General features: G+C 52.6%; 1 protein-coding gene and 1 non-coding gene across 9 annotated transcripts in view; one reads left to right on the forward strand and one right to left on the reverse strand.

Annotated features, from left to right (window-relative positions):
* The first annotated feature begins 5,754 nt into the window (after positions 1-5,754).
* Positions 5,755-15,941, forward strand: part of CD82 (CD82 molecule) — a 56,337-nt gene continuing 46,150 nt past the window's right edge. For 2 of the 8 annotated variants that reach the window (XM_059874610.1, XM_059874609.1), the window contains exons 1-2: positions 6,200-6,318; positions 6,505-6,697. The gene's annotated coding sequence lies outside the window, so the exon portion shown is untranslated. 8 annotated transcript variants of the gene reach the window in all.
* On the reverse strand, positions 8,926-9,048 carry LOC112441672 (small nucleolar RNA SNORA61). Its single transcript, XR_003029537.1, has one exon. It is a non-coding gene; the product is annotated as a small nucleolar RNA SNORA61 (small nucleolar RNA).

Here is a 15,941-nt window from a genome sequence, read left to right on the forward strand (position 1 = left end):
GTTCAAGGAGAAAATAAGAGGGTTGTCTATTGATTTTTATGTTTGTGCATGTTTTACGTATCTTGAATATTTTTGATTTTTTATCTTGTTTTTTAAAAATTTTGATTTCGCATACAGTTCAAACTATGCCAAATGGGAGCTAGGTGCTGCCACTTATTTACGTATTTATAATCGAGAGGTCTACATCTTGATTTTTATTTATAACAGAAATGCTACCGTTTATTTATAACATATGTAATTAAGAAGCATACATCTCCACATTTATTTATAATCAAGACGCATGCATCTCAATTATAAATAAATAAACGAACATTCATTGGCATGTGGGCTCATGACTGTTTGGGGTGTCCAACCCCTGCCATGGGGTTGACCTGATGCCCAAAAGCGGAAAACAACAGATGTAACAGGGAACTGAGGATGGGGAGACATCCTTTAACAAACAGTTGCCCGAGGTGTTTTTAAAAAAGCTTTACAATATGTAAAGTGAAAGTGAAGTCGCTCAGTCGTGTCCGACTCTTTGCGACCCCATGGACTGTAGCCTACCAGGCTCCTCTGTCCATGGGATTTTCCAGGCAAGAGTGCTGGAGTGGGGTGCCATTGCCTTCTCCAGGGGATCTTCCCGACCCGGGAATCAAACCTGGGTCTCCCACATTGCAGGCAGACGCTTTACCGTCTGAGCCACCTTTGTGACCCTTTTAATATATAAGGCACTACACAAACGCTAGTTATCCAATTAGTTAAATATACTCATAGCCATTTTTAAATCGTCTGGTGCATGGTAAGAGCTAACTTTAAGAATGGAGGCTCTGTTGTTAATGTTGCCATCATGCTTGGTGCTGTTACGCTGTGGGACACCCCTGCCCTGGTTTCTGGGTCAGCTTCCCAAATGTACCAAAAGCCCCATGAGGCCAGGGCTGTATGGGATTAACCCTCAGACCTTCAGATGTAATAGGGGGCAAGCAGGGGTCTAAATGATCTTTGTTAAATGGCTGAGACAGAAAATTAAAAAAAGAAAAGAAAGAAACCAGTGGCTCAGTCCCTTTGGTGGGAACTTGGGGATTCCCTTGTGGCTCAGTTGGTAAAGAATCTGCCTGCAATGGGGGAGACCTGGGTTTGATACCTGGGTTGGGACGATCCCCCGGAGAAGGGAAAGGCTACTCACTTTAGTATTCTGGCCTGGAGAATTCCATGGACTGTATAGGCCATGGGGTTGCAAAGAGTTGGATACGACTGAGTGAATTTCGCTTTCACTTCGGGTCCTGTCCCAGCTCTAACCCAGCTTTTTAGATCCTCATCCAGTCCTTTGGAGAAGAAAGTGAAGGCCTTGGCCCTGCTGAGCCCATTCAAATGCAGACATTACCGTGCTCAACCATAGACCCAGGCTTGAAAAATTGCTATTGACCACTTCCTGGCCCAAGACTCAGAAAGAGGACACAGCAAGGAGCAGGTGTGTGCCAAGCAAGGGTGGAGCCCAGCTCCCCAGAGACCAGCATTTTTCCTGCTTCTCAGGCAGGAAGGTGGGTGTTTTTAAGACCCCGGGGGGCAGCTCTTTGATTCAGTGTGAGCCTTCAGAGATAGACCTTGTGGCTTGGTGCTGGTGGTCAGCATCTGGATGTCTGTATCCTGCCCAACTTGGGCCTTTCCAATTGGAGTCTGTCTCTTGTGACTGAAAACTGGGTTGGCTATAAACTCTCACTTCTCTCTCCTCTGTCACTTACTAATTATACGACCCTGAGCTGATTACCTACCTTCTCAGGGCCTCCATTCCCCTGTCTTAGAAATGGGAATCAATAGTGTGTACCTCCCAGGATTGTTGTTACGAGGATCCAACGGTTGCTATTTGAGTTTAGAACTTTAGAGACACAGTACAGGCCGAAGTTCTGAGGACTCTGAAGAAGGACGATCCTAAACAACCCAAACACTCAAGACTATGTGTCTGTTGCCAGAGTTCTGATTTATTTGTGCACAAATGGTTGTGTGAGCAAATATTGGGCACCTTTTCCTTGAAATCAGCTTAATTCAGACTCTCAGTTCCCACCAGAGGACTTTCTACTACAGTCATTCTGAGGTCCTGCTCAAAACAGATTGTATTTTTCAGATTGATTCTCCTGCCAACAGGAATATCTGCAACAATATTTTCTGTCCTGCAAGCGCTTCTAGGACACTGCAACCCCTCACAGAGAGAAGGAGACTATGCCCCCTCCCTTGAACCAAGTGGAACTTTGTGATTCCCTCTACTATTAGGAGGGCTTCCCAGGTGGCGCTAGTGGTAAAGAACTCGCCTGCCAATGCAGGAGACGCAAGAGACGTGGGTTCGATTCATGGATTGGGAAGATCCCCTGGAGGAGGGCATGGCAACCCACTCTAGTATTCTTGCCTGGAGAATCCCATGGACAGAGGAGCCCGGCGGGCTGCAGTCCATAGGGTCTCAAAGAGTTGGACACGACTGAAGCAACTTAGCATGCACACACCACTAACAGAATACAAAGGAAGTGATGCAACATGATTTCTGAGGCTAGGCTGTTAAACATCACAAAATGTCACATGTTTCTATCTTGATCTCTCTTAGCTTTTGAAACCCAGCCACCTTGCTGTGAGGAGGCCCCAGCAGCCTGCCGGGCCTCATGGGGAGGAACAGGTCCCCAGCTCTAGCTGAGCTCCCAGCCGACAGCCAGCTCCAACTTGCTAGCCAGCTGGGTGAGTGTGCCATCTTGAAAACGGATCCTTGACTTCCAGTTGAATAGGTTGATACCGCGTAGAGCAGCGAGAAGCCTTCCCTATGGAACCAACCCCCAACGGCAGATTCGTGGGCTGAATAAATGATTGGTGGTTTATTACACAACAATCAGAAACAGATGCACCTCTTGCCCTCCATTTTTCCCCCAGAGCTATAAAATGTCTTGGCCACTTACCTTGGGCCAGGCATCAGTGAAACCCTGACACCCATGCTCTTGCACCACACAAGGACCTTCAGATCTCCTGCTCTGCAGCTCCTGAGCCACCTCTGGAGTGGAGAATCTTTTGAGAGGCTGAAACCCCCACAACCACACCCTTTGGAGGTCTTGCCATAACCACTGTCTCCCCTACCTCCAAGTTGGTCATCTGAAGGCTTGCCTTAAGTCTTTCTAGAGTAGTTCTTCTTGCTCCTTTTCCTGCCTCCAGAACTCCCAGATTCACCTCTGAAATGGATTGGAGATTTCCCAAAAGACTTCTATCTGTAATTTCTCGCTAGAGGTGGCTCGGCTCTCTGCCAGAAAAAATGCCTGAGGCAAGTTATGACAAAGGCTGACTCTGGCTGGAAGGAAATGCTGGAAAACCAACCCAACTTTATATTTCATTAAATGACTGAGACACGCATATACTCAATGACTGTACCTTAAGCTTCCAGTGTGTGCCTGGCATTAGGCTAGGTGCTGGGAAGACCAGGCTGAACGGCAGTGCCACTCATCACCCTGGACAGGAGGCCACCTGTGTCTACCCAGAGCCTGCACCCCAACCCCTCCTCTATCATGCTTCAGGTATCTAAAAACCTAGATAGCACTGCCTAAATGGCCCAAGCATAGTTTTAGGATGTATATGAGCAACTTCTCCAGGTCCATCCAGGGGGACAACATGCCCCCCTCTGCACCCCTAGAGATGTGACTAGTGGTAGCTGTAGGCAAGTTGTGTAGACGGAGTTTGGGCCTGTGGGCTGGGGTGTTCACAGGCCAGTGTCCTAGGCTACTTGTGACACAGGGCAGAGATGGAGCTAGGAAGCAAACTGGGGTGGGTGGCACCAAGGGCTGGGGTCAGGGCCAACTTACTCCACACCATCACGTTCCCGCACAGAATTCCAAACAGTACAAGAATTCGAAATTTCAGCATGGCCTTCTTGGTCATTGTAAAGAATATTTCTCACGGCAGAAGAACAGACATGTTTTATTTTCAGTTCCGTTCAGTCGAGGAAGGGGGTAGGGAGGGATGATGGAATCCAGCTGTTTAGCCACCTGCCCATCACCATCACCAACACCCCCAGCTTGAGGGAAGGGGATCTGGAGCAGGGTAGGAAAGGAAGGTAGTTTATGGCCATTTTGCACGGATTGGCTTGGGTGGGGAGTGGGAATCCAGCCCAAGGCAGAATAGCACCATGGTTGTCAAAGTGTGGTCCGTGCACCAGCAGAATCAATATCACCCAGGGCTTTTTAGGCTCTTGGCACTCTGCAGGAAAGACGGTGTCCTTCTAGGAAGGACAACACCATGGGGCATTTCTAGGCTTAGAGGACTCCCCAACCCCACTCCTCCAGCTTCATGTGGAGATTCTATGAAGGAGACTTTTTACTAGAAAGAGAACAGTTATTTATTGAGCAGGGAGGGTATCTAAGAGTAGCCAAACACTTCATGGGCATTACCACATTTAATCCTCAAAAGCCACCCTCAAGATTGTTCCCATGATTTTCCCTTTCGAGGGCTCGGTCTAGAGAGGTTAATTAAGTACCTTCCTTGCTTTGCCTTGGGTCACAAGGCTCCCAGGAGCCTCCCTGGTCTTTGTGATTCTCACAGTGGTTCTTGAGTGTGACTCAGAATCACCCTGAAGCCTTGTTAAAGCAAACTTGCTAGGCTCACCCCTCAGAGTTTCTTATTCAGTAGATCTGAGATGGGCCCCCAAACACATGTTCCTAACAAGTTCCCAGATGCTACCACTGCTGCTGCTGCTGCTGGTCTGAGGACCGTGCTTCGGGAACCACCTTGCTGGGCAGGGATCCAGCTCCCCAGCCTACTCCACCCAGGCAACACCAGCATAATCATACCCTCCCCACAATGGCGTTCTTGTGAGATGTCAGTGAGATAATGGGAGCGAAAGAGCTTTGTCAGCAAGACAGGTCAATGGCTCTAGTCATTACACAGGGACCCAAGGCTGGCGATGGGATCCAAGTGGGGGGGGGTACCACAGCCATCTGGAGATCTTTTGCCACCCATCTTAACTCTGAGCCATTTCTTCTCAAGAGAGAAAGCCACCTTCACAGGGATGGACCAGCAACCCCTCCCTGCCACCCAGCTCATCAACCCACGCCTCCTCCCCTTACCTCCGGCAGCCTGCTAGAACTGTCTCAGTAGCTGGCTAGTCTGGGCTACTTCTCCAGGGGCCAGTCCAGACAAGCTGGTGCAGTATCAAGCCTTATGATTCACGGCCCTGGGGCTGGGTCTTGCTCACCACCCGTGTGAGACTCGGGAGGCCCCTGACTTCCCTTCTCTAAGCCTCAGGCTGCTCATCGGTAAAACGGACGCAACATTTGGCCAGAGTCCTGTGAATTCAACGGCCAGTCCTTGTAAAGTACTCTTCTTAAGCCAGAGTTTGGCATAGAGCCTGGCCGATAGAGTTCAATCCGTGGTGGCTGTTAGTATTTTCAAATAGTGCCTGGGTCCAAGCTACGTCTTGATAGAGGCCCGGACTTGGAACGCAAGCCGCTCCCACGCCGCCGTTCCCCCGTTGCACCCGGATACACCCGCCCTGGAATGCCAATGTGGGCACCCCCCTCTTACCCCGGAGGCGTGCCTGCCCGGGGTAGGGTTCCCAAGGCAGGGCAGGATTAGACAGGCGGTGAAGCGAGGGAAGGGGCGTTCCTAGGGAGTGGCCTCTTCCTAGGAGGGCTGGTGGCGGGGGCGATATAGCCCCGGAGCTGAGGGAGGCAGAGGCGGGGATGCTGGGAGGACCTTCCAGCGGCCTGGGAGGAGCCTGGGAATGTTGAGGAAGGCTGAGGAGGGGGCGGGACCGTTAGGTAGCACTGAGACGGGGGAGTGGTGGGGCGCGGGTGGCGCTTCCCACCCAGCCCGGGCTGGAGCTCGGGGCCTGGGCCAGAGAGAGCTTTTTATCCAGGCAAGACCCGGGGGCTGGAGGTGGGGTGGGGTAGGCCTAGGGAGGGCCCCATCCCCAGAGTGACCGTGGGGGCGGAGCCGACCAAGAGTGTTTTTGGGGGGAGCCGTAAGCGGGGCGGGGCAAGGGGCACAGCTCCACTCGCCACAGGGCCCGAGGCAGGGGGAAGGCCGAGGCGAGCGGAGCCGGGCTGGGCTGGGAGGCCAGCCACGTTCCGGCAGAGCCTGGGAGCGGGGCTGGGGGCGGGACTTGGGCCCAGTCCGAAGGCCGAGGGGCGTGCCCTCTGGATGGGGCGGGGCCAGGCCGAGGCCGTTGAGTTCTCTGAAGACCGCCGGGAGGGGGACGGACGATCCAGCGACTGAACCCGGCGCTGCGCAGTCGGACGCGGAGGACTGGGGCGCAAGCGGGCGACTCTTGAGCTTGCACCTCCGAGCAAAAAAAAAAAAAAAAAAGAGCAGAGGCAGCAGGTGAGAAGTGGGTGGGGGAGGCCCTCCGGCAAACCACGAGCAAGGTTAGTCTTCGCCCCCAATTTCCAGAACCCGCTCGGGGCAGCTTTCTCGGAACAAGTGACAGGTCTGGCCGCGAAGGCAAGCTGGTGGTTGATTGAGAAGGAGCTTAAGTTCCCAAGTCCTGACCGCCACCCCCCCTCCCAGTTCTCCGGCTCCGCCGCTCACCATCTGTGTGACCCCAGGCGCTTCCCCCTCGACCCCCGATTAGCCGGCTTTGGACCTCTCGGGTTCCAGTACAAGGAGGGGCTGGACCCAGGTGGACTCCGTGCTTCCACTGCCCTTTCTCGCTGGGAACCCTCGGAAGGTGAGGCCGGCAAGAGAGAGCGGACTGCAACAGGTATTTCAGATCGCGTCATCCAGACTACAGTCTGTTTCCCCTCAGAGTGAGGAAAGCGAACTCTCTGCGAGCTTGAAGCGCATTGCTTTAAGGGTCTCACTCGTTCCTCCGATGGGACTTGAACTCACAGGCCTGGGAAAGCTGGGGGGCAGAGGGGGCGTGGAGACCCAAGTCAGGGAAGTCTCAGCCTCCCCTTCCCCACACCTCTGAGAGCCCAGTAAGACGTGGGATGGGAAACTCAGCGGGACTTTGCCACCTGCCCCCCGCCCCAGGGCTTTTCCAGGTGAGCAGGCTTGGGAGGCCCCTGGCAGAAGCCAGGGGACAAATTCTTATCTGGGTAAGTGGGGAAGACAAGGGAAAACCCCACCAAACGTTCGGCCCAAAATCAAGCCCAGAGCCTGGGGCTCTTGCTGCATGCCAAGTTCCTTCTTGGGCTGGAGGTTTCTGTCCCTGGTGGCGGTGGGTGTTCTGTGTTGGGCCATAGTAACTAGTTCGGTGGTCAGGGAGTTGGGACCACGTTGATTTGGGTTCCGGTCACTTTTCATGCTTCAGTTTCCTCATTTGTAAAATGGGCATAGTGATGATAATCAATGGTAGTGATGGTGGCTGTTGTTTAGCTGCTAAGTTGTGTCCCTCTCTTTTGTGACCCTGTGGACTGTAGCCTGCCAGGCTCCTCTGTCCATGGAATTTCCCAGGCAAGAATACTGGAATGGGTTGCCATTTCCTTCTCCAGGGGATCTTCCCGACGACCCAGGAATTGAACTTGCAACTCCTGCACTGGCAGGCGGATTCTTTACCACTGAGCCACCTGGTAGGGAGGACATAATACAATAATGTGTATACAGTGCTTAGCAAGGCGCCAGGCACCCAGTGAGCCCTCCCTGTGTGACAGCTGCTCTGATGTGGATGGGCAGGTGATAGACTGGCTTCCTGCCTGGGAATGAGACTGTTTTTGGAGGGCTGGCTGAAGCTCCTCCTGACCTTGTGAGAGCCAAAACTCGCCACCTGCCACCAGCAATACTTTGTCCATTTTGGGGTTGGGGGGAGGTGTCGTCTAGACCAAAGACTAGCTGAGTTTTGGGTAATACTCTTCCAGTCGTTAGGTATCTGGCTAAATAACCCCCCAGATGTTTACTTAACATCTATTATATATCAGATGGAGCTAGGTGATAGCCTTCGGGTTCTGCACTCATTTTGAGTTGCTCCCAGTAGGGTCCCTACCCCCACCATGCCTCTGCTGGAGAAGATAACTCACACCCAGAGCTCAAGGCCAGATGCGATGTCATGGATATGGAACTGCTCTGGTGGCCAGAATCCAGCTCTCCCATTGCATGCTGGGCTCAGGGTGGAGGTGAGGGGCAGTGTGTGTACCTCTTATCTGTTTGATCAGGGTTGGGCACTGAAGGTGACTGACTCCTTGCATCTCCTGGCAAGAGGAGCCCTATACTTTGGAACCAGCTGGAAAGCGCTACTGGAGAAGGAACTGGCAGCCCACTGCAGTATTGCAGCCCGGAGAATCTCATGGACAGAGGAGCCTTACAGGCTACAGTCCATGAGGCCACAAGAGTTGGACACAACTTAAACCACCATGGGACAGAGTTTGATTGAGGGCTGTACTATGAATATGTGGAGGGGACAGCATGTGGAGGTATGGGAGGAGTGGTGCCCAAGAGAGGTGAGACACTAGAGAAACCAGGGCAGGGGGTGAAGGGGCTTCCTGGAGTTGTCGAGACTTGAACAGGACTTTCTGCCTGCGATTCCAAGTCCTGCTTGGGCTTAGATCAACTTGGGGCCCCAGACTCCCTCTCTAAGCTTTTGAGTGGCATAAGATTAAGAGTTTGGTATGGTGGGGAGGGAGAGGGGTCATAGGTGTTGCCTGTGTGGGGCACAGGGAAGAGATGTTCCTTTCCAATGGTGCTTAGTAAACATCTAGTGGAAAGTCCTCCCGCCACCCCTCCGCCCCCTGTGATGACTGACGGATGATGACACGCTGACCCCATCCTTAGTTGCTTACAATCTGGTAAGGAACTTAGGCAAGGGAACTCTGATAGAAGATAGACGAAGAGTCAAAGGGATCTTCAGGAAAGTTTCTGGAGCAAGTGGACTCTTGGGTGGGCCTTAAGCATTTCGAAGGTTTCAGCATCCACAGCTAAGGCAGTGTTTTGGGTACAGACAGATGCCTAGAGGAAGGTAAGGGCGTCACCGTGTTCAGGGGAAATTTTTTTCAACCTTGTTTGAAAGTAGCCCCCATGCTATACAGCAGATACTATAAGCACAGCTTCAGTACCACTGTGCCTCCTTTTTTGACCACCAAGACCAGGGTTCAGATTTGATGGAAAAGGGAAGAGGGGTCAGGGAATTTTGAAGAAACTGCTTGATTGATCAGTCTGGCTGAAGAGTTGAGACTCGGCAGGAATGGGAAGGGAGAATGGTAGGTTGCATCAACTCGTGGAGGACTTTGAATGCCAAGATGAAATGTTTGGATTTGCTTTATAGACCTTGAGGGCTGCTGAAGGTTTCCGAGCAGGGGAGTGACCTCGTCAGAGTGGCACTTTAGGATGGACAGTCTGCCAGATGTGCTGGGTTTCAGGACCCAGTGGTCAAGGGAGAATGAGCCAATGGCGGTAGTGATGGGGAAGGGGGGCCCACAGGGGCTTTGGGGAGGTCTGGGGCTGGGGCTGGGGGGAGGCGCTGTTGGGGGCGGGGAGAGCGAGTGTCCCAGTGTCTAATCTGCCCTCCGTGTCTTTCTATCCCCCACCCAGCCTAGACCGAAGAGTATGGCAGACACTCAGGAAGGTGGCTGGGTTGGGTGGGTACGGGCGCTGGGGAGGGTGGTGAGTGCTACAGAGTGATAGAGAGGGAGTCGCCCAAGAAGGCTCTGTGTTTGCCTATGCAGGACAGGTGTCTGGGCCAGTGGAGGGAACAGGAGCCAGTCGTCAGGGGGCGGGGGCTGGAGAGCTGGGTGGTTGGGAAGAAGTGCCTGCAGCCCCTCCCCTCCTCGTCCAGCCCAGAGGGGCCAGGGTGAAAGGTTAGCCAGTGGGAACACACATTTCTCACGTGGTGGGGGGATTTTTTTTGGTTCCTCCAGGGCTCCTTTGAAGTTTCGGCAGTGTGGGGCAGTCCCCTCTCTCTTGAGGCCTCAGAGTTTTGAACCACTGCCTGGAAGCTCTTCCCACCTTCTCACCCCCCAAGCCTGGGGACGCAGCCCCTGTCCCCCTCTGAGAGCCAGACAGCCCCTCCTGGCGCAGAGGGCGGCAGCCCCAAGCCCCAGGTGTTCTTTCTGAGCTGTAGCATCTGGGGCCCGCTGGGGCCCGTGGTTGGGCTTGGCCTTGACCCCTGGCTCCAAATCTTTAAACCCACTTCCTCCACCCCACGGTGAACTCAGGGGGCAGCAAATGGTCAGGAGTTGGCTGTGTGAGAGGCAGGCAGGAGGGAAGAGCCTCGGCCCCTCTCTAGGGCAGGCCAGGGCCAGGGCCGGGCCCTGGGGGTGGGGGGCGCTGGTTTAATCTCAGCAGGAATTGTCCTGCCCACCGGCTTCCCCTCCCATAGGCCTGGGTCTGAGGAGCCAGGAAGGGAAGCCCAGAGGTAAACATGGGCTGAGTGTCCTGCTACGCTGGCTTCCCTCTTTCCCTCACCCCCTGACACTGCCTCGGAGGAGGCAGACCGCAGGCCCAGGGCCTCTGTGACGGGCCCACTTGGTGTCTGAGGGCTGCCTGGTTCCTGACTCATCCCCGGGTTTCCCCTGACACCGTGGGTTTCCTGTGAGCAGCAGATTCACTCTGGGCTGACCTGGAGAGGCAGTTGAGGGGAGGGAAGAGGCCTGCAGTCTGCGCCTTAGACTTCGTCCTGGTTCCTCTGTGTGACTTTTCAGAAGTTCCTTCTCCTCTTTGGGCTGTCTGTCCTTCCCTGCTCTGCTAATGACTTATTCTTTACTTGGCTCTCAGGAAGTTCTGTAACACCGGACACTTGCAAAGTAGGGTACATGTGAGTGTGTGTGTGCGCACACACACACACACAAAACACAAGGTCCGTACAAAGTGGAACTGGGCAACTCCTCTCAAACACACGGTAATCGATCCCACTTCCTAGCCTTGCCTACTTCTTACCTGAAGCACCCTCGCTTCTTTCTGCCTGTCCACACAGATTAGGAATATAGACCAGCATGGTGGTGAAGAACTGGAGCTGACGTTTTGGCCCTGCCCATCCCTAGCTAGGTGACCCTTTCTGAGCCTCAGTTTCTGAATCTGCGCACTGGGGATAATAATGCTTAATACTTCATAGGGTGACATGAGGATAAAACAAAAAAACTGCCTGTGGAGCGCTTAGCAATTTTCTGCCTGCACATGGTGAACCCTCCCTCAATGAGAGCTGCCACTGTCCTTATTTTCTACATCTGGCCAGTATTTCTAGGCTGTACCAGGCTGCTCCTCAGGCCCCCAGAAACATCCCCCAGAGCCCCAGCCTTCCGTACAGGCCCTCTGCCCCTCGCCAGCGTTCGTGTGCGTGCCCCAAGACACTAGTCATTTCCGCCTGCGTGGTGTCCTTCCTGGGGGTCCCTGGGTTTCCCCAGAGTGACTTTAAGCTTCCTGAGGGGAAGTGGGTCTGAACATCAGTGGCAGACTTCCTTCGAAACCCTTCCTTTCCCTTCCCTTCTTCCCTCTGTGCTTGACAACCCGGAGCCCTTGCCTCCCGGCTGCTGTTTGGTGGCACACGGAGTATCCCTGGGAACCCTCCCAGTCAGGGATGGCCCCGTCCATCTCTGTGTCCCGACTCCAGGCACAAAGCCTGGCCCACAGCGGGCACTCAGGAAATAGAGTTGGAACGAGTAAGTGATTCTCCTCAGGGTGGCCCAGTGGGACCCAGTTTGAGCCAGATCCTCCGTGACTGGGGCCGGGATGCGGGGGTCTCACGCCCCTGCCTTGCCCTTCAGGACTGCCCACCCTGGGCCTGGAACTGGGGTCCAGGGAGGTGGGAACAGGGCGGCTGGATTGCTTCAGCCTGGGTTTCGGCTTCCCGTGTGAGGCCTGGCCTTTCCCCTCCTGAGACGGGAAGAGCCCAACTTCCTCCAGCCCCAGCCTGATGGGGACATCTCTGGCCTTTAGTGAACCCTGACTCAGCCAGAAAAGCCACCTTCAAGTCAGCAGTTATCTGTGCCAGGTGCCCTGTCCCATGAGGCGCAGGCACAGGGCTGGGGGATGGGAAGATGCCCTCCCAACCCCACTCCCCCCAACATCATCCCCGGAGACCACCCAGTGAGGAGCTCTGGAAGGCCTGTCCGCTCGCCCCTCTGGCTTCTTTCCTGGCTTCTTTCTTTGCCTTTCTCTGGGCCCCACCCCTGACTTTCCCTGCTGTGTTGAGGGGTGATTCAGGATGGGAGTTACTGAGGATTCCAGACCTGGGCCCATAGGACCCGTGCAGGAAAGTGGATGAAGTGCTGGAAACGGAGCGTTAGGAAGCCTGGTTCGGTTGCTGGCTCCGCTGTGAAGTGGCAGCGTGAATTGGTCCAGGGGGCTGGTCCCCTAGGCCAGTTCTCTTGCTTCTCATGCAGTAAATGCTCCAGAAGCCTGCCGGAGGTCCAGCTGGCCTTGGCCCAGGACAGTGGAGAAGGAAACATAGGCAACGTTGTGGACTCTGGAATCGGACTATCATTTCTGCTTCTGTTATTTACCTGCTGGGTGTGACCTTAGGCACACCCTAAGGGTCTTAACCCCTCTGCCCATCCGTTTCAGCGTCTAAAATGTAGACAGTTAGAGTATGTCTCTCATAGGGTTGTTTGAGAATGATACGAATCAATGGATGTGAAGCCTGTGTGATACGTACCTGGCACACAGTGAGTGCTTTGTATTAATATGTGCCGGTAGTTTTGGGTAGTGTTGCTATTATTAATGAGCTTGCGCTCAGTCGCTGTAGCCCACTAGGCTCCTCTGTCCATGGAATTTTCCAGGCAAGGATACTGGAGTGAGTTGCCGTGTCCTACTCTGGGGAATCTTCCTGACCCAGGGATTGAACCTGCGTCTCTTGTGTCTCCTGCCTAGGCAAGTGGATACTTTACTACTGGGCCACCTGGTAAGCTCATAGGGAGCAGGATTTCAGTCTTTGGGGGCAGTCTTTGGTGAAAGGCTTGAGTCTGGGAATCTGGAGACCTGGGTTCTGATCCCAGCTCATCCTTTACTCACCATATGACCTTGGGCAAGAGATAGCCCTTCTCTGGCTGCAAAACTCTTATTTTCGTGTATTTGGCTGCACTTGGCTTTTGTAAGAGAAGCCCGTGCGATATCACAGTGGGGAGCTGCAGGGTTTTATTTAGGGAAAGGGCTTGTGGGTGCCCACCCTGTTCTTCTGCCCCGAAATAGTCACTGGAGGTGGGCAGGTCCCCACAGTGTCATAGAGACACCTCAGAAACAGAATGACCGAGTGCCCCCCCACCCCCATGACTGCATTCAACAAGGCTAAAAAGCAGATGAATACATTTATATACAACATAATAATGGGATTATCTCGATCAAATTACAGGCTTTTAAAAAAACTTTTCCCCATTTTCTGAATCTTCTGCAATAAACCCACATTATTTTTATGCTCAAGAAAGAAAGAACAGACACGATAAAGCTATCAAAAAACGTACTATACATATTTAAACAGAAATGCATTATGTGAACTTGGGGATCACATTGAGGGTTTTGTTGTTGTTAATAAATCATATTTATTTCAAAAGGGGGTGGGGTGTTGGTTTGAAATGAATGTCAATTTGTCAAGCCTCAAAAGACTGAGGGAGTGTCTGTGGAGGAAGCCAAGAGTCAGACATATATGGGAGCCACTCCAGCCTGCGTTGTGGTGGACGCGCCCCGAGTGCTGCCTGGTGTTGAGAAAGCATCTCAAAAGTCTTTCACTCCAGAGGGCTGACTTTCCTCACTTGTCAAATAGGAATGATAATAATAACAAACAATTCAGAGGGGTGCTGTGAAGGTTACAGGAGCTTCACACTTTAAGTTTAGAGGGAAGCCCTCTCCTTCTGAATTTGGAACCAAGTGAAAAGCGCAGTTGACAAAGATGGAGCTGCAAAGGAAGGCAGGAAAACGTGGCTTTAGATCTGTGCCTGGAGGGCTGGCTCACTCTTCCCTGGAACTGGCAGAGTTACATGTCCGGTCACAGGCGGCTCTGAACAGGAGCCAGCCTCTCCGCAAGAGCTGGTAGTGTGCAGGGGAGTAGCCCAGATGGAATGCTTCCAGCAGACAGCCTGGTTCACTGAGAAGGGGAGACCCCCACTGAGCGTACTGAGTACATCTCCCAGAAGAACCAATCAGACAAGCTTCTGCAGGGGGTCCTGGCAAGAAACGAAGAAGTGGGTGGAGCCAGGCCTCAGGTGTTCAGCCAGCACGGGTGTTTAGGGAAACAGGTGGAGAGAAGAATATGTGTTCCGCCTCATACCTACAGGGCGCTTCTAATGATACCTGGTAGGCAAACACTGATTAATGTTCATTTGACATTGCTGACGATAATGTTAGCAATGAGTAATTCTACTACTGAGGCTGGAAAATCACTCTCCCACACACTGTCTTAGGAGATGGAATATGAGAATGCTGTTGCAATGGGACACGGTGAGACGTCCTTATGCATAAAGGAGATAGAAACTCAGTGGGGGTGGATATGACTGCTTTGTCTGAGATCTCGCCGCAAGTGAGTGGGTTGCCAGGCCCTGGGTCACTGTCGGGCACCTAGGCAGAGAGGCCTCCGTGGCCTGACCCCTGGCCTCTCTGAACTCACAGCCGCAGGAGGCCATGTTGGAGGCTCTCCGATGCCCCTCTGATCCCTTCTCTCATGACTTTCGGTAAGGATTAAATGAGATCATAGTTCTGGGTCAAACAGTGGTGGGCCCAGCACAGAGCATGCCCTCCACTCAAGCCAGAGGATGAAGAGGGTGATACTGATGAATGAAGGCTGCCCCTGCCTCCCCTTTGGGGAAATAACAGAGTCCTTCTTCCCCAAAGACCGAGGTCCCCTGATCTGGAGTGAGGGACTGTTCTGGGGCTGTTTGGAAATCTGGGGTCAGGAGGGCCTTGGGCCTCTATGGGCTCAGTCTTGCATGAGACTCTCCGATACCAGCCTCCACCCGCATGTGCTTTTGGCAGAGAGCGAGGGCAAAGCTGGGGGCTTGTGACTAAATTCACAAGATCATATAATGCTGTCCTGTGAGCAGCATTATAGCTCCCTGAGTCAACCTATCTGCCCCGTCTGATCCCTTGGACAACATTCAGCCTTTGCTCGCACACCTCAAGGCTTGGAGAACTCACTGTCTTTCATCTCCAGATGGATCAGACTCTTAAAAAATACCGTGTAGAATTTGAACAAACCTATCCTCCCTTCCACCTGTTGGTCCTGATCGTGGTCGTGGGGGCCACTTGGGGGCCATGCAGAGTGTGACTACTCCCTGAGTGTGTTCGTGGAGGGTGGTAACCAAGCCTCCCTTATAGCACCCTCCCCCTCTGCCCTCAGGTCAATGGTTCTGATGTAGGAAAGAGACACTTCTATCAACTTTTTTGTTGTTGTTTATTTTTACTAATTTTTATTGGAGTGTTGTTGATTTACAGTGTTAATTTCTGATGTACAGCAAAGTGAATCCATTGTATATATAATCAAATACCCATTCTTTTTAGATTCTTTTCCCATATAGGTCATTACAGAGTATTGAGTAGAGCTCCCCTGCTACACAGCAGGTTCTTGTTAGTTATCTATTTTATATATAGTAGTGTGTGTATGTCAGTCCCAATCCATTTCGGTCAATTAAAAAAAAAAAAAACAACCTTCATCTCTGCCTGAACTAATGGGCCCTTAAAAAAAAAAAACAACACTTTCTAATTACTGAAGAAATAGTTTTGTGGAAAAAGTTTGAGGGTGAAGAACAGATGCAGAGGAGGAAATAACTGCTCAGAGATAAGTCCCGAGAAGGGTTTGGTGTTCACACACACACACACACGCACACAAGATTGGAGTCTCACATATGAACCACTTCCTGTGCTGATGCTTTCAGGGTAACACTATAGAAGCAGGATTTTTCCATGTTATTCAATATTCTTCCACAGCGTGGTTCCCAGGTCCCTAGCATCACACCACATGGGTCTGCCGTGACCCAGTTAAACATGCCCCTGCCGTTGCACATTTAGGCCGTTCTGAATTTTTCATTCGTGCCCACATTGCCATAGTGACCACCTTGTCCATATGTCTGGTTCTCAACTTGAGTGATCTTCAC

The sequence above is a fragment of the Bos taurus genome, chromosome 15, assembly GCF_002263795.3.
Source record: "Bos taurus isolate L1 Dominette 01449 registration number 42190680 breed Hereford chromosome 15, ARS-UCD2.0, whole genome shotgun sequence".
NCBI classification, from domain to species: domain Eukaryota; kingdom Metazoa; phylum Chordata; class Mammalia; order Artiodactyla; family Bovidae; genus Bos; species Bos taurus.